This window comes from Delphinus delphis, chromosome 1 (assembly GCF_949987515.2).
Source record: "Delphinus delphis chromosome 1, mDelDel1.2, whole genome shotgun sequence".
NCBI classification, from domain to species: Eukaryota; Metazoa; Chordata; class Mammalia; order Artiodactyla; family Delphinidae; genus Delphinus; species Delphinus delphis.
The window spans coordinates 51294148-51320017 of NC_082683.1; positions in this window are offsets into that span (position 1 = coordinate 51294148).

Below are 25870 nucleotides of genomic sequence, written 5' to 3' on the forward strand. Positions count from 1 at the left end.
AATTCATTGTTTTTATTCTCCCATTAGATTCAAGAAAAAATAAACATACTCTTTATTAAAAAGGACATGCATATTAAGGACCACACTTTTATATAATTGTTTCTGCCGAGCTTTATCCCTGTTTCTAAAAAGGAGTGTAGAAAATAATACACTCTCACATTACAATGCTACTATATGGGTGGAGGAATTTGTTGTGAAATTTTACTTTCTTCTATGAACTTTTCAATACTGCTTGATTTTTATTTGTATTACGTACCATATTTGCAAATATAATAATGATATTATTCTTTACCATAAAACCCCACAAGGACATAAAATTGTTGTCAGTTCTCATGCCCACTCTGTTGGTTGGTAGTAATTGCCTGGAGCAGCATGTTAAGAAGGATTTTTGAGTCGCATCAAGGCTCAGCAGAAAACAATACTCTGATTCATCAGTCAATCTGCCATGGCTCTCAAGAAGCAGTGATGCCACACAGGCTGTACAGTCAACATTCCAAAGGCCTAATAAAAATGAGAGTAATATTTTGTATATAACAAGTAGAGAAGTCGAATAAGGACAGACACTCACACCATTCACTCAATAAAAATGAACTAAGCAAAGACTTATACATGCTAAATAGCTTACATGCAGTAGAATGTGCAATTTGCTGGCAACCTTAAAAAAGGTCAAATGATAATTGTATTATACTAGTCTCTCTAGTTAGCGCATATTTGAAATCTCCAATAATATAAAATATTTAAGAAAAACAGAAAATTGAAATAGAATTAATATAGAAGCCTCTGTCATTAGAATAACTAGTAGTCCTCCAATGATCCATAAACTACATGAATAAGTCCATTATTGAGAGATGATTTTTTCAATGAAATTCTAATTTTAGGTCTAATAATTGTCAATATTTATAATGTATGTAGATTATTTTGATCAAATGAGAACTAAGAATAATTATAGTGATGACTCAATCCAGAAGAGAAAATACTAAACCTAGGTCGGTATAGTAACAGATTTTTAAAAAATTATATTTCAAAGGGAAAAATAAGGAAAGAGCACATTTAAATGATTTCATCATTTCTTCACCCTACAAATGCTTCCTGAACCCAATGTGTGCCAGGTTCTGTGCTGGTTGCTGAGGTTATGAAGATAGATGCAGCACTGCTGTCATTAGGAAGGGAAACAAAAAGCTGAAGAAAGAAAGACTGTCACTTAGGTAAAGGGAACCAAGAAAGGGTGAGCATTTGGAAGCCACTGGCAGCAAGAAGTTTGAAAAAGTGGAGTGAAAATGGTGAGCACTGCTGGGAGGTCACCGGGTGTTTCATTGGGGCAGTAAGAGAAATTCTTTGTTCTCCAGCAATCTTGGATTGACTTGCAAAGGGCTATGATTGTATGCACAGCCCACCGAGTAAGGGACAGTTAATAGCAGGGGGAAGAGTTGGAGGGGATCTCTAAACTCGCTTAAATATCCCAATCTATAAAATCAAATGCACAAGGCAGAGGTTGGGAGATTTCTGGCGGGGAAACCTGGGACCAGAGGGGAGAGCTGGCTAGGGGGACAACACCAGCTGTAAGTACACTCCTCTGAATTTGCTTGGACAGAATTTGCTGAGATCCTGAATGAAAGGAGGCTTGAGGGCTGCCTAGCAACACTATGTTTATGTAGTGGTCCCAAGGACGTGGAGGGAATAAGAGAAAAAAGACCCTGCCTTTCTGGAGAGAGGGTGCCAGAGAAGAAGAGCGGCGCCCGGGATGGGGAGCCCCAGCTTGGGAGCGGGACTGCCAAGGCTGAGCAGTGCCAAGTGATACCCAGATTCTGCGGGCTATGTGCTGGTGTGGGAAGTGGGCCTGGTGGGTCCCAGATTTCCCCAGCTTCCCCCACTAATCACAGCTCTCCTCAGCTTCTGCATTGTTTTCACAGCTGTTCAGCAGCTCCTGCTCAGTCTGGGGACAGACAGGCTGACTCGGAATCACAGAGCAGAGAATAATACTTGGGCCAAAGAGAGGGTGCACAAAACATGATTTTTATTGATGGGGCGGGGATGAGGGGTGGCAGGGAGATGGAAAAGATACAAACTCTTAACCCTTTTATTGGCTGATCAGATATGAATGTTTGTTCTGAGAGAGACGAGATCATACTCAGAATTAAAATTGTTCTGCGGCTCCAAAATTTGTGAAGGATTGGGTTTTTCCAACTTGAGATCGTATGTGCCCATAAAAATAACATTAGAAATGGCAGCCCTTTGCCCAGGCCAGACCACAAAATCCCATTTAAAATCCCAACGTACTCACCAACTTGGTCAGAGAGCAGAGAGAAGGAGGAAACTTAATTGTCTAAAAGAAAATCGTAGCTAACATTCACAGATTGCTCACTATGGACTCAGTGCAATATGTATATAATTTCACAACACCCACACTCTAAATCTATGAAGTAGGTATAATTGTCTCACTTTACAGATGAGAAAACTAAGCATGAAGCAGTTAGTAACTTGCCCAAAGTCATAGAACTCTTCAGAGATAAGGCTATGATTATAAAAGAGGCACTCTGACTCTCAAATCAAGATTCTTAATTACCATGTTATGTCTCTCCTTTTCATACCCCTGTATTAGTTTCCTATGGCTGCTTTAATAAATTACCACAAATTTCGTAGCTTAAAACAATGTGAATTACAGCCTGTAGGTCAGAAGTCCGAAAGCAAGTTTCAATAAGCGAAAATCGAGTTATGACAGGCCTGCATTCCTTCTGGAGGCTCTAAAGGAGAATCCATTTTCTTGCCTTTTCCAGACTCTAAGGCTGATGACATTCCTTGGCTCATGGCCCCTTCCTTCATCTTCAAAGCCAGTAGCACAACATCTTCTCTCTCCCTCTGCTCCCATCCTTACATCTTTGTTCTCTTATAAGGATCCCTGTGACTACATTCAAGACCCAGCCAGATAATCCAGGATAACCTACCCATTTCAAGGTTTTTAACTTAACCACACCTGCAAAGTCCCTTTGGCCATGTGAGGCAACATATTTACAAGCTCTAGGAATTAAGATGTCCATATCTTTGGGGTCCATCACTCAGCATCCCCCAACCCCTTAGAACATATGCATATTTTACCCAGTGTGCTCAGCATGATGTATTGTATGTATCTGTTTATGCTCTGGTTCTAACTACACGACAAGTTCTTTGAGGACAGGGACTATGTTCTACTCATCTTTAAATCGTTTCAGGGAAAAACACTAAGTAGGCTCTCCTAAATGTTTGTTGTGACTGACGAATGATGAAAAAATACAATGAATAGACTTAAATATGACAATAATTTATTTGAGTTCATTTATTTGCATAACATACATGTAGTTTATAACAACAACAAAAAAAGAGAGAGAGAAGAAATGAACACATGCTAACCTTCGATAACCACCCTAAAGTGGACTAAACACTCTGTCCTTATACGTCGTTGCACTTTGGGCTTCCTTCCTTTGTTCGTTCTGTTCCCCTGCCTGGGATGTCCTTCCTACCTTTCTTTGCCTGGTTATTTCCTACGCATCATTTCAGACTTAGGTCAGGGGTCCGTTCTCCTAGAAAGCCTTCACTGACGCATGTGCACGCATACACACACACACACACACACACACACACACACACACACACAGGTATGCTGGAGGTATCTGAAATAGCTCACGTGAGCAGATTGTGCACACTTTTTCTCAACTTGTCATCTTGTAACATCATGTTGATAGCCATGGCAGGAGTATTTACACCACAGAAATTGGCAAATGTTACAAATCACAGCTTTTTCTTTCCAGAGAGCCATTATTCAATATTTACACCTCTGCACACATATGTTCTCCATGGACTCAGTCCTCAGTTTTTGACTGTGTACCCATAGCATCCCCTACTTACCTCTACCACACTATTTTTCCATTCTTTTATAATATTTTGTTAATATGCTGATTGCTTTTCAAGTATCACCGCCACATGTTAGTGGAGAGGGGCAGTGAGGGGAAGGGTTTGGTGACGCCTTAAGGTTATCAAATAACCACTTGACAATATCTTAGTCCTTCCAATAACTCAACCTGTTTCAGCAATTTTTGGACTGATCCTCTGATTCATTCCAGGCAGATATTTAATCCCACACAGGAATTACCATCCCCTATCCCTGCATCTTCTGTGAAGAAGCTGCAGGGGGCTGCTAAGAAAGGAGAGAAGTGTGGCCTGCTCACCCCTGACCGTTCATTCTCGCACTCTTGTGCTTCCTCTTTCTTCTCCATGTCTCATGGACTGACTAACCTGGGGGAGGGGTAGGTGGGGGAGCAATCTCTTTCCCAGGAGAATGTGAGGGGCACACTTAGCAGTTCCAGTGACCTTTCTCCTATCTCTGTCATGGTCTGTGCATTCATCTGAGATAGGTGGGAATTGATTCATGGACATGGCCCTATTCCAGGGAACCCCAAGACATTCAAGAACATCTTCAGTCTGACCCCAGACCCCTATCTTCAAGATACACAATAATCTCTGGCAAAATTGCAGATTACCAATATCCTTACCCTCCTCATCCCAAACTCAAAGTCTGGGGAAGCAAGTGGGATTTTTCACTGTTCCTTGAGAACCCACAATAGTATGTGGGACAGTCTCTGTCCCTTTCCAACATCCAGCACCACTTCTGTCTCCAAACTCCAAGGTCTTGGGGGCATGTCTTAAATTTAGCAAACAACCATCTGGAGAATGAGCTACCAGTTTTCCCTTCCTGAAAAAAAAACCAAGAATTCAATTAGAATAGGGAAAGGGAGCTGACTTTCCACATAATACTCTCCATTAAACTCTTTCTGCAAAGTTACTTCTACACACACACACACACACACACACACACACCTCTATTTGTTTAGACAAGTGGGGGTAGGGTTGTCATACACTTACTTATGGAGTGCCATGCTGTGCAAAACCAATGTTTGGCCATCACTGAGCATTGGAGCAGAGGGTTCTTTGACTTTAGAAGGGGAGGCAACAGCATATTTGTTCCCAGCTGTGAGCTACCTCTATGTTATTCTACTTCTCCATGTTACATGTCTGTGTGTACAAACCACCATGATAAGCATTTTATAGGAATTATGTCACAGCAATAATTAGGTCTATATTACAGATGGGGACACTGAGTTTCACAAAGATTAAATCATTTGCTCAGCATCACACAGCTAATAAGATCCAAAGTAAAATTCAAACACAAGTTGATCTAACTCAAAAACTTGGGTCCTTGACCACTTATTTTCTCCCCATCTCAAACCTGTCCCCAACTGTGGACCCACCTTTGCCTTTCCATAAGTACCTCTCATTCAGGTTATATTATTAAGTATCTTTTAAAATATATGTTGCTGCCTGGAAGGCAAGCTTGTTAGCCCTTTTTATTATAAGGGTTTGTATCGTTCATCACTGCCAGGGAACAGGTAAGTGTTCACCAAAACAGCCAAAAGGAGAAGTTTAAAGTTTTAAGGCATTTTACTAAGCTCCTGCAGAACTTTCTCTGGTCTAGTAGAGTAAGAAAAGTGACTGGCTTAGGGAAATTCTCCCAACTCTGGCCCTAGGGAGGGTCACTGCTTCCAGGATGCTAGGAATTAAGTGACTCCCAGAAGGTTCTGGGCCCCTGCAGAACAAAGAAAGATATATTTGCAAAACCTTCTGCTGGTCATATCAATGGGGAGTTTGCCGGATTTTCAACTGGGATCCCTGGTCCCATAGCTTCCAACGTCCCCCATCTGTGACCTCACTAACCCCTGCTGAAGGTCACGCCACTATTAAAGCCCTCTCCCCACCCTAACTATCTGGACTGGACATTTCCAGAATCTTTTTCCCACTCAAGCATCAGACCTAAGCATCCATTTCCAGGTTCCTTTCACTGAGCAGCATCTTGACCCTGAGGTGCCTTTGGAGGTAGAGTCCTACCTCCTCAGTGAGAAGAAGCCCCAGACTATCTAACCTCACCATCCAGAATGAAGAGGGAAAAAACAAAAAGAAGAAAAAACACAAGAGCTTGTGACCTCTTTCTCCCCTTTCATGCATAAGAAATCCCAACCACAAAAGTTTTGAGTAAAATTTCCAAAAATAAATCAGTGAAAACCAAAAATCGTCATTTCAACCAATTTCTTGTTTTGACCAAATCATCTGCTCCCAACCACCAGTGCCAAAGTGGCTTCATCTATTCAGTACTGTGAGCTCAGGATCTTAGACCTGCATGCAGAAAAAAATATAGGATCCAGAAATGACCTTATCTATGAAACAGAAACAGACTCACATGAGAACAGACTTGTGGTTGTCAAGGGGAAGGAGTGGGTGGGGAAAGATGGATCCAGAGTTTGGGATTAGCGGATGCAAACTATTACATATAGAATGGATAAACAACAAGGTCCTACTGTATAGCACAGGGAACTATATTCAATATGCTGTGATAAACCATAATGGAAAAGAATATGAAAAAGAATATATGTATGTATAACCGAATCACTTTGCTATATAACATAAATAAACACAACAGTGTAAATCAAATATACTTGAATAAAATAAATTAAAAATGTATTTAATAGGATCCAAAATGAGGAAAAAAACCTGCAAATAAAAATGAATGAATGTTGAATTAAGCATCTATATAAATGTAACATTTTGTCAGCTACTAGATTACAACTCTACTCCTAGGGTTATTCATAATTATAGGAACTAGGGAATGTGGCTGCATTTTAATATGTTTGCAAGACCTCCCAAAGAAAGACTGCCCAGAATACTAGACCATCCCTGCCTAGTTCCATGGCCCATGGTATGTCCTTGACCAAAATTGCAGTTCATTTTCTCTTAAGGAGTGAGGAAGTGAAGGGAAAGATGGAACAATCCTTCACCTCAACTAGAGGGTGCAGGTGTCCCATCACTCACCCAGACTGCTTCCCATCCCCTCCCCCTGCAGACACAGGGGCCTGCCCGACACTCTTTGCATTGTGGGCTGATCTTTCTGTCCCCATCTCCCCTAGTCTCTATCTGGGTCCCCCTTTCCACTGCAGGAATTCCAGGTGGAGGAGATTACAAACTTCATTTATTTCCAGTGAGTAATCTCACCTTAGGCATCTCCAGAAAGGGGAACACCCATCTGCAGGAACCAACTGATGGGAAAATACTAAGACCCCACTATATACATATAAAAATCACGTGCACATAATATAACACTCACTATATGCCAAGCACTATTCTAGACATTTTTCAATTATATCAATAACTCTATTATTCTGCTTATTTTTAAGTTGAGAAATCTGCAGCACAGAGAGTAAATACCCTGCCTGAGTTCCCACAGACATAAAGTGACAGAGGTCTTAATCACTACACTATCCCAGGTATCCACCCAGATAGGAGGAACCCAAGACCAGTAACAACTGGAGCAGCTTCCTCGGACCCAACCCTCATGTGAGGATGGCAGACAAAACCGGGCATCCCAGGACCACACATCCCTGGATAACTCCTTGAGAGAGAAACATATTCTATTCTATTTCCATTATGTGATTTCGAGTCTCTTTGAGCAGCTCAGCCTGTTCTCCAGCCACTTTGTCTCAGGGCTTTCCAACAAGACAGGCAGAATCCCTTTGGGCACTTAATCACACATGGCTGTGTGGCTAACCAATTATAGGTTTTGGTAAGTCTCATCTCCCTAACGAGATTTGAAGAAAGTCCTTGAAGGCATGGAATTGATCCTGCTATGATCTTAGAGAACACACCTGTGGCTTCTCATCTCCTAGGTTTAAATTTCTGCTCTCCACATTCCAGCCATAGCACCATGGACAAAATTCTTAATTTCCCTGTGTTTCAATCTCCTCAACTGTAAAATGGGAGCAATAATGGTATCTAACTATAGGGCTGCCAAAAATATTATATAAAATAATAATTCATGGAAGGGGCTTAGTCCTTTGACTGACAGATAATAAATACTCATTAACTATTAGCAAAAACTAAACAGCCATAAAAAGTGCCCCAAACTGCTCTGGGTACTTTACATACATTATCTCATTTAATCCCCCAAACAGTGCTTCAGGGGAGGCAAAAGTATTAAAATATTACAGAAACTAAGTTTAGATTTAGAGAAGCTTAGAAAATTACCTAACCATGTGACTTGTGAAACATGGATCTGGAACTGGAGCCCTAGAGTTCTTTCAGAAAGAACATAACTCCTCAGCCAGAATTTCTGGCACAACAGGCACTCATTTATCTGGTGTTTGTTGATTGAATAAATGATTCTTAATTAAAATAGGATTTAAATAGGGTTGATGATATTCCTAAATTTGATTTTTCTGATTCGAGAATTGTATTTTAAAATCTAAGTCCATAACCAGAGGTTTCATGCTAATCAACTAAAATTTATGGTAAGAATAAACAAAGATTAAAAGCTTACTATGTGCAAAAAACTGAGCTAAGTAAGAGTCTGAGGTTTTTTTTTCCCCATCGACCTTACTCAAGCCAGGGGGATGGGGGAGGAGAGAAAATATATGTGCAAGTGGTATCATGTTATTTCCAGAACTATAATTTATGGAACAGATTGCATTTACAGTATTTGTTTGAATAAGTCTACAGTAAGTTATACCCTAGGGACTAGTTACTGCAACTAACCCGTCAAAAATAACCAGCACAAGGAATTGGAGGCTCCTGACATAATCTATATATTTATAAGAGGCTTTGCTTCAAAAAGGTAGCTCCTACCCCGGATCCCAAGACCTTTATTTGAACTCTTGGCTGAGGCATAATTGACAGAGAGAATTAAAGGGGATATGAAGACCTGGGACTGAACTTTTTCAATAGTCTCAGCTCAGCTCACATTGCTCACGATATTAGAGGCTGCCGAGATGATATTAAATGATGCTGCACTGACAGAGATTAACAGAGTATGCAATTAGATTTAAATGCTGTAATTGGAACATGCTGTTAAGTGCCTACCATCAGTCCTGGGTCTCCCCTTATGGCAAGCGAGTCTCTCCTTAGGTTGCTTTGTAAATTTAACACTGTCCTCACCAGCCACAAATCCTCCACCACTTATGCAGAGAGCAAACAGGCCTGACATTATTATGAAATCGTTATGTATTATGCTGCACACTTCTGTGCTACTTTTTAGTTTTGAAAAGCTTTCAAATCTAGTTAGATCTTTCAAGCTTTAGAGTAGCCTATGAGGATAGGAGGACAGATATCACAGGGATGAGGTCAATGATTGATACAGGTGAAAAGAACCAACCATGGTCTACTAAGCTACTCTGTGATTGAATCATGAATCTAAACAGATCTTTGGATTCCAAATTCCATGTGCCTTCATGATGCCATGTGGCCTCCATAGGCTGTGATTTGAAATTAATTTTGCCTCCTGAATGGTCTTCCCTCAGGAGGTGAAGCTCCTCAGGCCCCAACAGGACAAGCTACCATATTGTGATACCTGTTACCCTCCACCAACAATATGACCTCTATTAATCACTGATGGTACAACAGGATGAGGTCAATCCATCACCATGCACTTGTTGACTATCTACTGTGTGTCAAGACATTAATAAGCACCATATAAGAAAGAAAAAAAGAGGATCTTAAAATCTCATTGACTATTTCTGTTATTGTTTGCCCACCTACAAAGTATAAAAATAAAAATAATACTTAAGATTTGCCAAGATAATCACTATGTGCCAGACTTTTTAGAGATGCTCTATATCCACTCACTCTTGGATTTTAAAAGCTGGTTTTCAAACTGTCCACATGGTAACAGGATTCTCAAATGATGCTTTAGAGGTCATTGAGAAGCAAGAAGGTTCATTGGATGGGCCTCTGTGTTTGGCCATCCCAACTTTACCCAGAAAAAGTACCTGAAAATTTGGGGTTTATTCATTGATCTATTTTGTAGGTATTGAGTTTCTTAAAATAATTTTTATATTACACATGGTTCAAAATTCAAAAAGTAAAAAAAATGTGTCAAATGAAAAATCTTTCTCCTCTTCAAATCCTACAGCTGCCAGTTCACCTGTCTCCAAAAGAAAAAAACAAAACAAGAGAACAGAAAATGTTATCACTGTCATTAAGTCAACTCTGTCCTTTCAGGTATATATTTTAATGAATCCAGAAGCAAAGATGAATATTTATTCTTTTTTTCCATTTCTTCCATGCCATATACACTGTTCTACATCTTGCTTTTTCACTCAAAAATGCAACTTGGAGGTCTTTCAATATCAGTTCCTAAAAAGCTTCAGCTGCCTAATTCCATTTAACCAGTCTTCTGTTGATGAATATTTAGGTGATTTCTAATTCTTTGCTGTGAAGAATAATATTGCTTATGTCATTTTTCACATGGGCAAATATATCCGTAGTATAATCTCCTGGATGTGGAATTATAGGGTCAAAGAATAGATGTATTTGTAATTTTGTTTGATATTGTTTAAACTGTACCAATTACTTTTCACCAGTAGCATATAAAAGTGTTTCCACATAGTCTTGGCAACATAAAGTTATTATCAAATGTTTGAAAGTTTGCCAATTTGGAAGATGAAAATGGTATATGAGAATAAGTTAAATTTTCATTTCTTTTATTATGCAAAAAGACAGTCAATTCTCCCTTTTATAGAGTGTTTAGTTTTGGATTTTCCTTTTCTCTGACCTATCTATGCATATCCTTTGCCCACTTTTCTAGTGGTTTGATGATCTTTTCTATACTGATTTGTAAAAGCTATTTACATATTAAAGACATTACCCCTTTTTCTGTGATAAGTTGCAGATATTTCGCCAAGGGTCATTTGTCTTTTGACTCTGCTTAAGGCATTTTTGCAGAGAGATTTTTTAAATACATCAAGTGAGGTTTTTTTTTCTCTTCTGGCTTTTTCATTTTGTATAATAATTGAAATGATTTTTCCATTCCTGGGTAATAAATTAACTCTCACATGTCTTCTACTACCTTTACAATTTCTTTTTTTACTTTTAAATTTTTGACCCATTTGGAACTCATCTTAGTGTACAGTGTGAATGTCAATCCAATTATTTTCCAAATGGCTACCTAGTTATTACTGTATGGACTAGTCTGTTTCCTTTCCTCTATACACACACACACACACACACACAGGCTTAGTTGCTAACTTTATTATATCCTAATTTGTATATATATTGGAATTCCATACATATTTGGAAATTTATTCTTTTCTATAGGTCTTATTTACTAGCCAATCCCTCACTAATTTGTTAAAGATTTATGATATGTTTTAATATTTTCTAGAACAGGTGCTCCCTCATTACTCTTTTTCTGTGTTTTCTGGCTATTCTTATTTGTTTCTTTTTCCATAAGAACTTCTTAAAAATTATTTTGGTATTTTTATTAGAATTATATTTAATTTATAAATTAATGTAGGGAAAACTTGCATCTTTATTAGGTTGGGTCTTCCTATCCAAGAACTTAATATATGCCTTGCTATTTTTTCAGCTCTTCTTTTGTGGAATTTCAGAAGTGTGTGTGTGTATATTGTACACATGTAGACAAGTGGACAAGTGTGTGCTTGCTTTTATACATGTATATAATGTCTTATATATGCATATATAATTTGTATATACATAAAAAATATGGGATGTTGCATTAATCAGTTGCCTTTCATTATCTCTGGAATATGATCATAGAAATTATGTCATTACATCTATTAGTATGAAGAATTTTATTAATATATGTCTCTATAATGATTAATCTTTATATTCCTGGAGTAATTCCTCTTCCTCATGGTGTAGTATTCTTTTTTTTTTTTTTTTTCTTTTTTGCGGTACGCGGGCCTCTCACTGTTGTGGCCTCTCCCGTTGCGGAGCACAGGCCCCGGACGCGCAGGCTCAGTGGCCACGGCTCACGGGCCCAGCAGCTCCACGGCACGTGGGATCTTCCCAGACCGGGACACGAACCCGCGTCCCCTGCATCGGCAGGCGGACTCTCAACCACTGCGCCGCCAGGGAAGTCCTGTATTCTTTAATATGCTGCTGGGTTCTTCTAGCTAATGTTTTACTTTTAAACTTTTGCATCTTGATTACAAGAATCTTTTAAAGTATGAAAACATTGACTAAATGATCTTTAAGATCCTTTTCAATTCTAATATCCATCGAGTAAAATCCAAGAAACAGTATGAGAACAATTAATTGTCTCACAGTTTGGTACTAACCATAACAGCGAAAAGGAATTAAAAGAATTCTTTTCCACTCTCTATGCTCACTATGGTGTCCAGCACAAAAATGGTACACCGTGTTTGTTTTAAAAGTAAATAAGTGAACAGGGACCTCCCTGGTGGCACAGTGGTTAAGAATCTGCCTGCCAAGGCAGCGGACACAAGTTCAAGCCCTGTTCCAGGAAGATCCCACATGCTGTGGAGCAACTAAGTCTGTGTGCCACAGCTACTAAGCCTGTGCTCTAGAGTCCGCGAGCTGCAACTACTGAGCCCATGTGCCACGACTACTAAAGCCCGCATGCCTAGAGCCCAAGCTCCGCAAAAAGAGAAACCACAGCAATGAGAAGCCTGCGCACTGTAACGAAGCGTAGCCCCCGATCGCCGCAACTAGAGAAAAGCCCACATGCAGCAACAAAGACCCAGCATAGTCAACAATAAATAAATAAATTTATTTTTGTAAATAAGTGAACAAATATTTATTGAACATTAGAAGGCACATGACACAGTGCAGAATATAACATTGACTTTGAGGGCCCCAGAGACTAAGGTGACGGGCTATAAAAAGCACAGAATTTGGACTCAAGCATACCTGCAATCTAATCCCAGCTCTACTGCCTTGGTAGATGAAAGGTCTTAGACAAAACACTTAACTCATTTTCCTCATCTTTAAAATGGAGAGAATAATACGTGGCACACAGTTTGTGGTTAACATTAAGTGAAATGGTCTATGTAATAAGCAAGCGTATTGCTTGGTGAAGAGCAGATTTTTCAAAAAATTACTTCCCTTCCCCACTCTTTCATCTCCTTCCCTTATTAAAAACATATACTCTAGTATATGTTTTTAGATACATATTTTAAAAACATATAAAATAAAATAAAGCAAGACACACACACACACACACACACACACACACACACACACTCACACTCACACTCCACAGTGGGGAAAAAGCCTAGGACTATGGTAGGAACACTGAGTTTAAATCCAGACAGAATTGGGCTCTAACTCCAGTCACTGCTTAAATGCGTGACCATGGGCATGTTTTCCACATCACTAAATCTTAGTTTCCTTGTCTGTAAAATGGGAATAATAATACTATTTCATACAGCTGGTGTGAGGACTGAGACAGTACACTTGAAGCATCTGGTACAAAGCAGCATGGTTCCCCAGTGTCCTTGCTCCTTCCTGAGAGTTGCTCGCTGACAGCTGATGGAGGGATTACCTACTGGCTGCCAAGAATTCTCTCTTCAGTCAGACTCCCTTCTGCAGAGTGGAGAATTCCAGCTGTCTGATCAGGAGACGTGACAACAGGAAGCCCCATCCCACTCTGCTTTCTTCCCTGACCTCCAACTCTCCGAGCCACTTAGACCCCTCATTATGGTCCTTAATCATATGCTGTCGTGTATGGTTGCTCAACTTGCTGGCGTGTTAGGTTCTACTCACCAAAGCACCCCGTCTCTTGCTCTTCTTTTATTTCTCAGAGCAGCTCTCACTGGATTGAACCCAAGCAATTAAATGCTGCAAATCATGTCATTTTAGGATTGGAAGGTTATGGAAAGGTGTGATGAGTGAGTCTTCTTAGCTATAGTTGATTAACTTGTTGGAAAACTCCACCAAAAGATTCTATTTCCCACCACAGACCATTTCATTAGAAGGTTCCTTCCCACCCCAGGGCCTTTGCATGGCTCTTCTTTGTCCCTAGAACTCTCTTCCCCACACCGTCTCTTTGTTTTTTTTGTGGGGGGGTTGTTTGTTTGTTTGTTTTTAGTCCTCCTATGATACTAAAAAAATCTCAGATCATATGTATATGTATAACTGATTCACTTTGTTATAAAGCAGAAACTAACACACCATTGTAAAGCAATTATACTCCAATAAAGATGTAAAAAAAAAATCTCAGATCACTTACTTTTTTTTCTAGGAAGCCTTCCCTAATCCGCCAGGCTAGACCAGTATCCCCTACAATATACCATTATAGCTCCCTGCAGTCTTCCTTTACCGCACTTATCACTTTTGAAATATAAGCATCTTTCTCACCCACTGACTACAAAATCCAAAAGGCCAGAAACAAGTCTATTTTTGCAAATATTATTATCGCTAGCACCTGGTCCATAGTTGGCTTTTAATGATGTTTGTCGAATTAATTAGTTAATGGATTAACCACTGCTAAGTGCTTCTCAGGGAGGCTATATTTTTACACTCTCTATATTATTGGATCCCCACCTCAGCTCAATCATGAAGTAAGCTCCAATCCTTTGTCCTCTTTACCAAATATCTTACCTTGATGGCAGACAGTTTGCCTCTAACGATCTCCCATTTATCCACTACTTGGGAAGAATCTGTCATTCCCTTTTCTCCCAGGCAAGCTGTCTACCCCACCCCACTCCCACCCACTTAGGTGTGCACACCACACACACACAGAGATACACTCATACTGAGAGTTTCCTCTGCAAACAGCAGACTTTACATGTGTTTTCAGGGTGATGTATACACTTTCTCTACATTTAAGGGTAATGTGCATTAGGCAGTGATAAATCTTAGAGTTCTGTGCAAGGCTGAGGCCAGTTTGCCTTCAGATCCAGCCCTCACCCTTCCCCTGTGCCATATCATAGCCGAGGCTCACCTTCACAGCCTGCAGCTCCCAGGAAAGGTTCTGAGAGGACTGAAGAGACAAGAGGGAGGGGGAAGTAGAGCATCCCCCACCCCTTCTCTATGCTCGAGAGCCACATCATTTCCATAGGTACAGATCCCATCTTATAGACTAGCCATCGTCAAGATTCTCCCAGTGAAACCCAGCCCTGGGCTCCAGAAACCCTCACCTTCGTCACCACGCTGACTCCCAAAGTAACTTCTACATATTAAAACTTCTATAAATATTTGTTGAATGAATGAATGAATTGAACCTTGGGGGTTATATTATCTTAAGTGTTTAAAGCCTCTCTATATATCATAAAGTTGTTATATATTAATTAGAATCAGTAGATAAGCACCTTCCTCAATAGCATACAAATCTGGAAGTAATGTAATTAATTCAAAATTACATAAGCAATCAAGGTGTGCTTACTTTTCCATCAATCAAGGCATAATTACTTAGCTGTGAGAAAGCTCAAAAGGGGTTTGTATAGTCTTTATTGGGGTTTACATAGCATACAACAACTCAGGCATCAGCAGGGCATTGTCGAAAGCACTAGACAATTAAGGCTACTTAAACATCGGGCATGAAAGAAAAGTCTATTTCTTCTCAGACACTGTTATAATTTTCTTAACAGAATTTCTTGAAGAAATGATGCAATTTTGTATTTGGATGCAATTTCACACATACACACACATACACCCCACCACCACCAATAACAACAACAACAACAAAAATAAAACAACCAGTTAGATAGATGATAGATAGATAGATAGATAGATAGATAGATAGATAATGTGTAGATGTGTACATTTATATAAGAGGGGAAAGAGAAAGAGAGATTTAGTAGTATCATAGCTTAGCTTATGTTCCCTTGCAAAAGCAGAGCTGGGAGAAGGACTTATGTGCAAGTAACTTGTTTAAGAGGTTGTTATAAGCTGAATTATGTTGCCCCAAAATCCACATGTTGAAGTCCTAACCCCCAATACTTCAGAATGTAACTATATTTGGAGATAGGCTCTTAAAGTGGGATAAAGTTATATGAAGTCATATGAATGGGCCTGAATCCATTATTACTGGTCTCCTTATAAGAAAAGGAAATTAGGACGCAGACAGGCACAGAGGAAAGACCTTGTGAAGACAGAGGGAGAAGATGGCCATCTACAAGCCAAGGAGAGAGGACTCCGAAGAAACCAGTCCTGCCAACACCTTGATCTTGGTCTCCTAGCCTCCAGACCTACGAGAAAATTAATTCATGTTGTTTAAGCCACCCATTCTGTGGTATTTCTCACCACAACCTTAGAAAACTAATATAGAGGTAATCCTAGGGAGCAGAAGTGAAGTTCAAGGGTAGATGAGGGGATGTGGACAAAGCAATGTATATTCTCAATTCCAGTATCCATTCCTTGTCTTTTATGGCTTCAGATCTCTTTGTCATCATACATTTATTCATTCAGCAAATATTTATTGAAACATCAGTTAAGTACTGTGCCTGGCCTTACAGGTTCAGGAGGATGAGAAGGCAGTCCCTGCCCTCATGGTGGGAACTTAACTGCAACATTCGGCGCATGATCCTGCAGGCTCTGCCCTCAAAGCACTTCGAGTAGCAACGTGCCTCTTACATCACACCCCACAGGATTCACTGGCCCCCAACTCTCACACACCACCCACAGCCTGATTGTGTGACCCACCCTTCCAGGATTTTCTGGTATCCCAAGTATTTAGATTTATTCAGCATTATGATTCTAGGAGCTTCTTGACTATTAAAGACCTAAATAATTTATTACCATAAATAATACTGATGTCAACCACATTGCTACATTTTCACAACAACCTGCAGCTCGGCCATTTTTACTTTTTAGGATTGTGTCTGTGTGTTAAGGATCTAACTTTTGGTCAAATCTCTAACCAGGAATAATTATTCTAAAGTGAGTGGGAAGGTGGGTAATATAACATCAGTTATGTCTGATATTACTGACAGCAGTTAAGAATGTTCTATCACCTTCAGAAAAGACCACTGGCACAAGGCATGTTAGAGTCAGAGAAAAAGAATTCTACATGTCCTGACTTAGTCTAGCCCTATGTTTTACGAATGAAAAACCACAGGCAGTGTAGCATTGCAGAAATAGCCTAGATTCAAGGTCACTCAGATCTGGGTCCAAATACGTACTCAGCCATTAACTCCCTATGTGACCTCAGCCAAGTCAGTTCACCACTCTGAGCCAAGGTGCTTCATCTATAAAATAGAAATTACACCTAATTCATAGATTTGCCCTCAACTTTGTGACGAGGTCTTTCCTACCTGGGTCATATTAACTAAAATGGTAACCCCAGGCGCCGAACACTCCTTCTCTCTTTTCCCTGCTTGTATTTTTCTCTTCAGTTCTTATCACCATCTGATACTCCATATATTTCTACAACTGTATCTCTCTTTTCACTTAAATGTTACCCCCACTAGAATATAAAATTGGAAAGGGCAAAGATTCTTGATTCTTTCATTTAATGTTGTACCCTTAGCACCTAGTGGGAATTCAATAAGTATTTGTTGAATGAATCAGTGAATGAATGAGTGAATGAAACATTAAAAGAGACTCATTAAATGTTAGTTGAATGAAGCAAAGGGCCATAGTTTAGCTCAGATAGCTGATAGAATGATACCAGTACCACATAGAGACAAAACCAACAAGCTGTGGCTTTTCCCCATGGGGAAGACTAAGATTTGGCTGTGACTTGACCACAACGTGCTTTTTTAACAACAGCATCAGTTATTCTGGGTGAATATCTTCTCCCTGGCACCCTAAATTTCTCACAAGTACCCGGCTGGCTGGCAGGCAGTCCTACTTAATAACAACCTCTGACCCTTGAAGAGCAGTTTCCCTTGCTCAAAGAGTTTTCAGATATACATTCTTTGCAGCAAAAGGCTCTTCCCACCGCTTCTATCTTGTGTGCTAGGAAGGAGACAAAGCTTAAAACCAGAGCATGTCTCAAAGAGAAATGAGGCCAGCAAAGGAGAGAAAATGTGCAATAACAGACTGGGAGTTAAGCCAAAACAATAATGTCTGTTCCTGTTAATATGACCTCACTTTTAACCCTCAGGCTGATTCGGCCTGGGATACGGCCTGGGTCCCACAGAGATGGTGAGGGAAGAAAGGGATGCTTTCTAACCACATACACTGGCTAACTAAAAGGCTGGCAGTCAATGGGGTCATAGAAGTTATGGGCAAATTCTCCTCACAACCCAACAGCAGATGAAAAAGTGTTTCTCTGGTGACTAGATGAATGAATGAAATTTGTATTTGTTTTCATTCGTAAATATTTATGAAGCACCTCCATTGCGCCAGGGTCCGTGGTAGGCACCAGGGTTACAAAGATGAATGAGACTCACAGAGGGGCTGGGCCTGCACCAGTGACTATCAAACATTTTTGAGTCTTGTCATCTTCCTTCAAAAGAACAAAAGCAACACAGTTCCAAGCTGAGCTGCTCCAAATTGAAACAGGCTGTGTGTGGAGGGGGAGGGAAGGGAAGGGAGAAAGGGGATCTTCACCTCAGTGGGGTGTCTGAGGAAGCCCTGTGGCTCCCCAGAGCATGTTTGAAAACATTGACCTGGATGGCCCTTCAGGTGCCTCTGTGACAGAGATGCTAGGGTTCTGTGGTTTATACATCAAGCTTGTTATGAGAGAGGGGGGCTCTGAGAGGTCAAAGATGAGGAGGGAAAGGTTTGGAACTCAGAGTGTCCTCCTCAGAGGATGCTGTCATAGTGTTCCTCAGAAGCCAAGAGTTCGTTTGTGGCACGAGACTGTAATGGACATTAGTCATTTACATTGGCTACTCAGCATGGATCTTATTGGAGGGTAAAATTACTTCTTCTTATAGAGGCAGAGATGCTAGATACTTGCTTTCCCAGACTCATTTGCATCTAAAGCACAGGTATGAACCAGGAACTAGGGACATAAGTACATATGTCCTCTCTCCTTCCCTTCTCTTCCCTCCCCTCCCCTCCCCCCTCCCCTCCCCTCCCCCCTCCCCTCCCCTCCCCTCCTCCCCTCCCCTCCCCTCTTCTCTCCCCTCCCCTCCCCCACCTCCCCTTCCCTCCTACCCTCCCCTCCCCTCTTCTCTCCTCTCCCCTCCCCTCCCCTCCCCTTCCCTCCTACCCTCCCCTCTTCTCTCTTCTCCCCTCCCCTCCCCTCCCCTTCCCTCCTACCCTCCCCTCTTCTCTCCTCTCCCCTCCCTCCCCACCACTCCCCTGCTCCTCCTTCCTCTCTTTTCCTCCCCTCCTTAATGGCATCTCAGCGTCTAATGTCGCAAGATCAGATCCTGACACAGTCGAGCAGTGCTGGGACTCACATAACACTCTCCTAATCAGACAAGTTCCACTGAGAGCTTCCCCTCAGACCTGCTCTGTGCTCCCCAACACTTATGTTGGCACAGGGAAGTTTAGTGGGAGCCTGGGAGACAGGGAGCCTTCTCCTGCAGAAGCTTGCCTCAAGTCAAACCAGAAAACTACCTAAAATGAGTCTGCAAAAGGAAAAAAGCTAAAGAGTTTCCAAAAGTATCATGTGGGAATAGTTCTGAATTCTCTCTCTTTCAATGCACAGTTCAAAAAAATTAAAAGATTTCCTACCCTTGAGCCACTGTATTTATATTTTGGGACATGTCAGCCAAAGACAGTGGCTTCTTCCTGCCCAGAACTTTGAGTGATCTAAGAGTCATATGTTCTGAGAAGACATTTTTCACTTGGGAAACTCCTTAAAAAGGAATCCAGGTGGCCTTCAGCCTGATAGCCAAGTTGTTGACAAAGCACCAGCATTTCTGATATTTCCTGGACACCAATCCATATTGCTTTAACAGGATTTCATTGCATTGAACTTGATATTCCCTCCAAAACCATCAACCCAGTCTCAGGTAATTCTGTTTGTCAAAATTGACTTGGCAGCTGTACTTAGAGAGGTTCAGAGAGAGGAAAATACTCTCCTGTGTTAATTAAACAAATGTTGACCAGGAAATAAAGTCCTAGTTAGAGAATTAGGAGTTAGGAAATTGGGGTTCTTATGGTGGACTTGCCAATTTCCAGTTTTTCAAACTTGGGGATCCACCTCTGTGAAGCAGGGACAATATACTTCATGGAATTTTTGTGGATATTAAATAAAAATGAGAGACGGGGAGAATCTCTCTCAATAAAATTTAGCTGCTATTGTTGTTTCTTTGTCTTCGTTGTTATTATAGAGACGGAAGCAAGTGTGACTAGAGACTAGGGGCAAAACGTGTGTGGGAAATAAGGGAAGCTGTGATGATGAGGAAGAAAGAGCACTTTGGATTCCAAGGATTCTGCTTCCCACCAGTCATATGATTGTGGACAATCTATTTCAGCTTTCTAACTCCATTTTTTGATCAGTAGTATAGGGATTAAATTGTGGGAATTAAGTGATAGAATGAATATAAAACCCATGAGTACAGTGCCTAGTTTATAGTATGAACTCAATCAAGGTTAATGTCCTTCCACTTTGCCCCTCTTGTCAAAGAAGGGGGAAGCTTTCTCACCTACAAAGAAGTAAATCAATGGTCAGCATATACAACCAGTGGACCAAATGAGCATGCCATCTGTTTTTCCAATAAAACTTTATTTGCTGTTTTCACAAATAAAGTTTTATTGGGACACAGCCATGACCATTTGTTTACTATTGCTTATGACTGCTTTAGTTGCTACAGAGATCAAATGACCTGCAAAGCCTAAAATATTTACTATCTGGCCCCTTACAGAAAAAGTTTACTGAGCCCTGATGTAAACTATCCAAATCCAAACTCCTTATTTACAGCTTTGGGTCAGAGCTCTATTGTCATATACAACCTGGCCATTTTCCATTTGTATATTCAGTCCCCTTTTTGATCATTCTTTCACCTGCAAGAGGTTGATCAATTCAAAGAAGACTAATCCAGATCATGCTGATGAGGGATTGTCCAGTTGTCTCCATAGTTAACTGTATCCCAAGATCTTCTTGACCTTTAATTGTTGAATCAGTATGGTGATGAGAGAGATGCTGCACAGAAGAATTTACAACCCTGCATTGAATGTAATGAACCAGCATTATAACTAATATGACAAAAACAAGAACAATAGTCTCTTTAAAATGGTTGGAACTAGAAACTCCAATTGCCTAATCCAGGCAAAGAGCATAAATCCCATAGACCATGACGATTGGCTTTAGAGGGTCAAGTCACTTTTTCTTTAAGGTGACTTATAGCTTGCTCTATCTTGCCTGTTTCATTGATTTACATAATCCAGGGCTATTAGCAATGACACAAACACCACCATGACTAACCAACAAAAAATCTAGAGCAATGCAATTGTCCATTACTACTCATGCCAACAAGTTGAGACTGATCCATACCAGTCTAGGGCAAGAGTGGCACCATTAATAACCCCTTCTAGAGTTAGTGATATGCTTCTTACAGTCTTTTCTATTTGTGGAATTCACACAATTGGGAACATTGCTCTGATTGTTCATGTAAACAATGATTAATTCCCCCAAGCTGAGTGCCTGTGTAATCAAGAGTGGCCTCCTTTGGAGCTCAAATCTGAGTTGAAAATTCCAGCTTTGATGTTTTATAGAATTAGGGTTCCTGTGTTCTGACAATTTCTGCATGCTATTCCTAAAGTGCATGAAATATTACTCTGAGGGAAAAAGAATCAGGAAGTCCTAACCATAAAGTACATGGTAGGAGCACATGGACATCCAGAGGAAAAAGTTGTTCATGACATAAGGTCAAGGCCTCACTTGAGCTGGCTTACATATTTGTATCTTTATTAGTCTCTTCCAGTTGGCGGGTATTTATTTGGCCATTCATCCTAAGATGGTTGTTGAATTCAAATTTATATTATCTAAGGTATGATCAATAGGTTGTAATAATTTATTCTTTTTCTAGGAAAGAGGGACACTGGTTGACTTATTTAAGGACCTCTGTCCATGGAGATGCAAATGGAAATAGTATTAGCTGCAATTCTTTGAGACTGCAATTGATGAGACTGGAACTGCTCTAAGGTTTTTAGCATGGGGGTCTGGTGGTTGATGGCACATCCAAAAGTTGTTACAGTGGAAGTTAGAACTATTGTTTGGGATAATCTAAGAATGGTGTTACAATGAGTATGTTCTGACCTAACAATTATCATAAAGAAGAATGATAAAAGAAAAGGGGCCATTACAGGTAGACAACAATCAGAACTCTATAGAAAATGATTATAAATAAGCAGATGAGAAACAAGATAGGAATTATACTGAGGTGTTGGTCCAACATGTTGGGTGCAAGCTGTCCATGAGCTAATGTCAGCAGATTGTTCTGAAGATCCTGGGTCAGATATTTACTTCCAAAGATCAGATATTTCTAGAGGATCCATGAAAACCTTTTTTGTATTTTCTACTTGAGTAGAATTGTGTGGAATTCTGTGTTGCTTGTTTAGTTGTGAAACATGATTCCAAGGAATGCTCCACTGTATTTGTTGTGAAAGCACCTTCCAATCAAGCTCAAGTGCAATTTATTTTCCTATGTCTTTTCCGGGGTATGTAATCCCTTGTTTGAAAATCATGAAAAGGTTGTTCAGGTAGATTTTATGGGAAAGAGGCCTTAAACTATGGGTGAAACAACCAAGGATAGTACATGAGTCCCTTGCAATATTTTGCCATGTCTTCATGCGAAAGGGAAGAGTCTAGTATTAGAGATGAAATCTCTTAATGCATGGGCCTTCCACTTACCAGTTCTTAAGAGGATAACTGTTGTATCCCCAGGGGAGTGGACTATATGGCCATAAGGGCTAGTAGAAGTATCTTTCACCAAGGATTACTGAAATTTTTGATAATTATGCAAAATTTTTATCGAAGTATAGTTGTTTCTTAATATTATATTAGTTTCAGGTGATTCAATATCTCTGTGATTCAATATCTCTGTAGATTATACTCCATTTAAAGATATTATAAAATATACAACATAGTGATTCAATATCTCTGTAGATTATACTCCATTTAAAGATATTATAAAATATTGACTATATTCCCTGCACTGTACAGTATATTCTTGTAGCTTATTTATTTTATACATAATAGTTGTGCCTCGATCCGCAACTCCTATCTTTCCCCTCCCCCTTCTCTCTCCCCACTGGTAAACCACTAGTTTGTTTTCTATATCTGTGAGTCTGTTTCTATTTTATTATATTCACTAGTTTGTTTTATTTCTTAAGTTCCACATATAAGTGATAACATACAGTATTTGTCTTTCTCTGTCTGACTTATTTCACTCAGCATAATACTCTCAAAGCCCACCTATGTTTTTATAAGTGGCAACATTTCATCCTTTTTAACAGTTCAGTAATACTCCATTATATATATATAATGGAATATATATGTGTGTGTGTATATATATATATATATATATATGTATATACATCTCACATCTTCTTTACCCATTTATCTGTTGATGGACATTTAGGTTGCTTCCATATCTTGGTTATTGTAAATAATGCTGCTATGAACATTGGGGTGCATGTATCTTTTCAAATTAGTGCCTTTGTTTTCTTTGGATATATACCCAGGAGTGGAACCCTGGTTCATATGGTAGTTCTATTTTTATTTCTTTGAGGAACCTCCACACTGTTTTCCATAGGGCTGCACCAATTTACATTCCCACTACCAGTGTCCTAGGGTTCCCTTTTCTCCACATCCTCACCAACATTTGTTATTTGTGGTCTTTTTTATGATAGCCATTCTGTCAGGTGTGAGGTGATATCTCATTGTGGTTTTGATTTGCATTACTCTGAAGATTAGTGATATTGAGCATCTTTTCATGTGCCTGTTGGACATCTGTATGTCTTTGGAAAAATGTCTATTCAGGCCTTCTAATTTAAGGATGCCATTTGTTCTTTTAATCTTTCCAGAAGATTTAGATGGTAACGGCAGTATAGTTTTTGAGTTTTTAATAACGCCTTATAGAGTTTTTTTTATAATGTTCCTATAGTGTGTGTCTCAATCAGCTAATATAAATATAAAAGTTGGTATATCTTAGCTTGGAAACAAAAAAAAAAATCAAGCAGCTTTTTAGCAACTGTAAAAGCTGTAGCTTTTTGGCAGGGAAATACTTCAACATCAACACATCCTGAAAATAGACATACAATAACTAAAACATGTTTAAACCCCATGGAGGGTGGAAGCTGGATAAAATCCCATTCTTTTTGCATGGGCCTCAATTTCTATAATAGCTATCTTTCTAGGAAGTAAGTGTAGCATCTAAAAGTTTCTTAACTTGTCCATTTTTGATAAAAGTTCCAGAGGAGGTGAGAAATTCTTTGTTTCCAAAGCTCTCAAAGTTGGGTATTACTCCAAAAATGTACCTGCTATCTGTATATCTATTTACACTCTGGTCTTTGGATAGTATACAAGCTCTAATAAATGCAGTAATTTCTGCCATCTAGGTTGATGTTGCCTCAGGTAGAGGAGTATATTCTAAAGGGGTATTTTAAGTTAGTAATACCATATCCTGCTTGATAACCACCAGTTTCTGTTTTGAGTATGATCCATCATGAAATAATATTAAGACAAGTTCTCAGTGGGAGTGTCATAAATTTGAACTAAAGAGCAGGAAGGAATATTTTTCAGTCAAGGGTCCAAGAGTTATAGTGAAAGGCTAGGAAACAGAGAATCTGGGTTATTTGAAATACCTACCACCTTTGTGGTGTGTTTACTCCGAGGAAGAGATTGATCAAAGATAGCAGAGTTTAATGTAGAAAGAGTAGCATGCATATCTACCAGGAATTAGTGAGGTTGAAAATTTATACTTATAATTAATTTACCTTGCATGTTTAATAAGACTAAGGCAAAATACTGGACATTTTTTCACTCTTTGGAGCACCCTCATTGATCTGAACTGAAATTTTTCTTTGTCTTGTGTTTTCTTTTCCAAGATGGGACCATCTTTTTTTCATTGTTTTTTATACTTTCTACAAGCATCCTTGTCAATAGGTGGTCTATTAGGAAGTGGGCCACCCAACTTTTTGATCTTCAGGGCCACACTTTTACTTGTGGTCCTGTCTCGTTTTTGTTTTTGAGTCCTTTCAAAATCTTCTATCAGGTAATGTAGTTCACGTAAAAGGGCTGATTTCCATTCTAATTTCTGTTTCCTTTTTAAGTCTCCAGTGATAGGGCTTCTGTTATGTCAGTGCCTTTTTAACTCCCAAGTGTTGTCAGAAGTTATTTCTGGTCTATAACAAAATCTCCTATAGTTTCATCTTTTCTGTTTACATAATTAAATTATGATCCAATCAATTTTTATTGAAAATGTTTCAGGTATGGCTTTAGGGAGACTGCCCTACTCTCTAGGCCTTTCTTTGAACCTCAGGTTTACTTTGGAAAGAGGGATCCTGTAGGTCCCTTTCTGGGTCAGTCCAATTCCTTTCACCACCCAGGATTAGCATCTAATTTTCCAGCCATTATCTGTAAAAGTTGATCAACCCTGGATCATATGCTCAACACTTCTAATTTCTTCTGTAAATTGTTGCTGGCCATGTCTGGGTTTAGGGAAGTCCTTAATTATATTTCTTAATTCAGCTTGGGTTCATGGTTTCAATTCTACTATAGCCTGCATATCTGGCTCATGGGTAAGATGGAGGTCAGAGTTCTATTGTCATACATGGTTTTGCCATTGTCTGTTTCTCAGTCTTTTAAATTTTCCAGTTCATTTTCTACTAATTGTACCTGCTCTTTGCATTTATAATTGCAAAAGTTTTGCACAATCTAAATATCTTACACTAGGGGATTATTGGTGGCTGTTTAATTTGCACCATCTAAGGACCTAATGTTAGCCATTTAGAATTCTTGGGCATCAGTTGGGAATGAGGATGCAGCTTCTATGGGGTCTTAAATTGGCTGACTCCAGATTAAATAAGTGCCAGACCAAGTCATACTGACTCTTCAGCAACATAAGCCAGTGGAAAAGCAAGGAAGATAGAAATAAGTGGTATGAGGATAGAGAATAATAAATGATATCAGTAGCTAGTATTTTTAAGTCATTGAATCTTCACAATATCTTAAAGGATGCATTTTTAT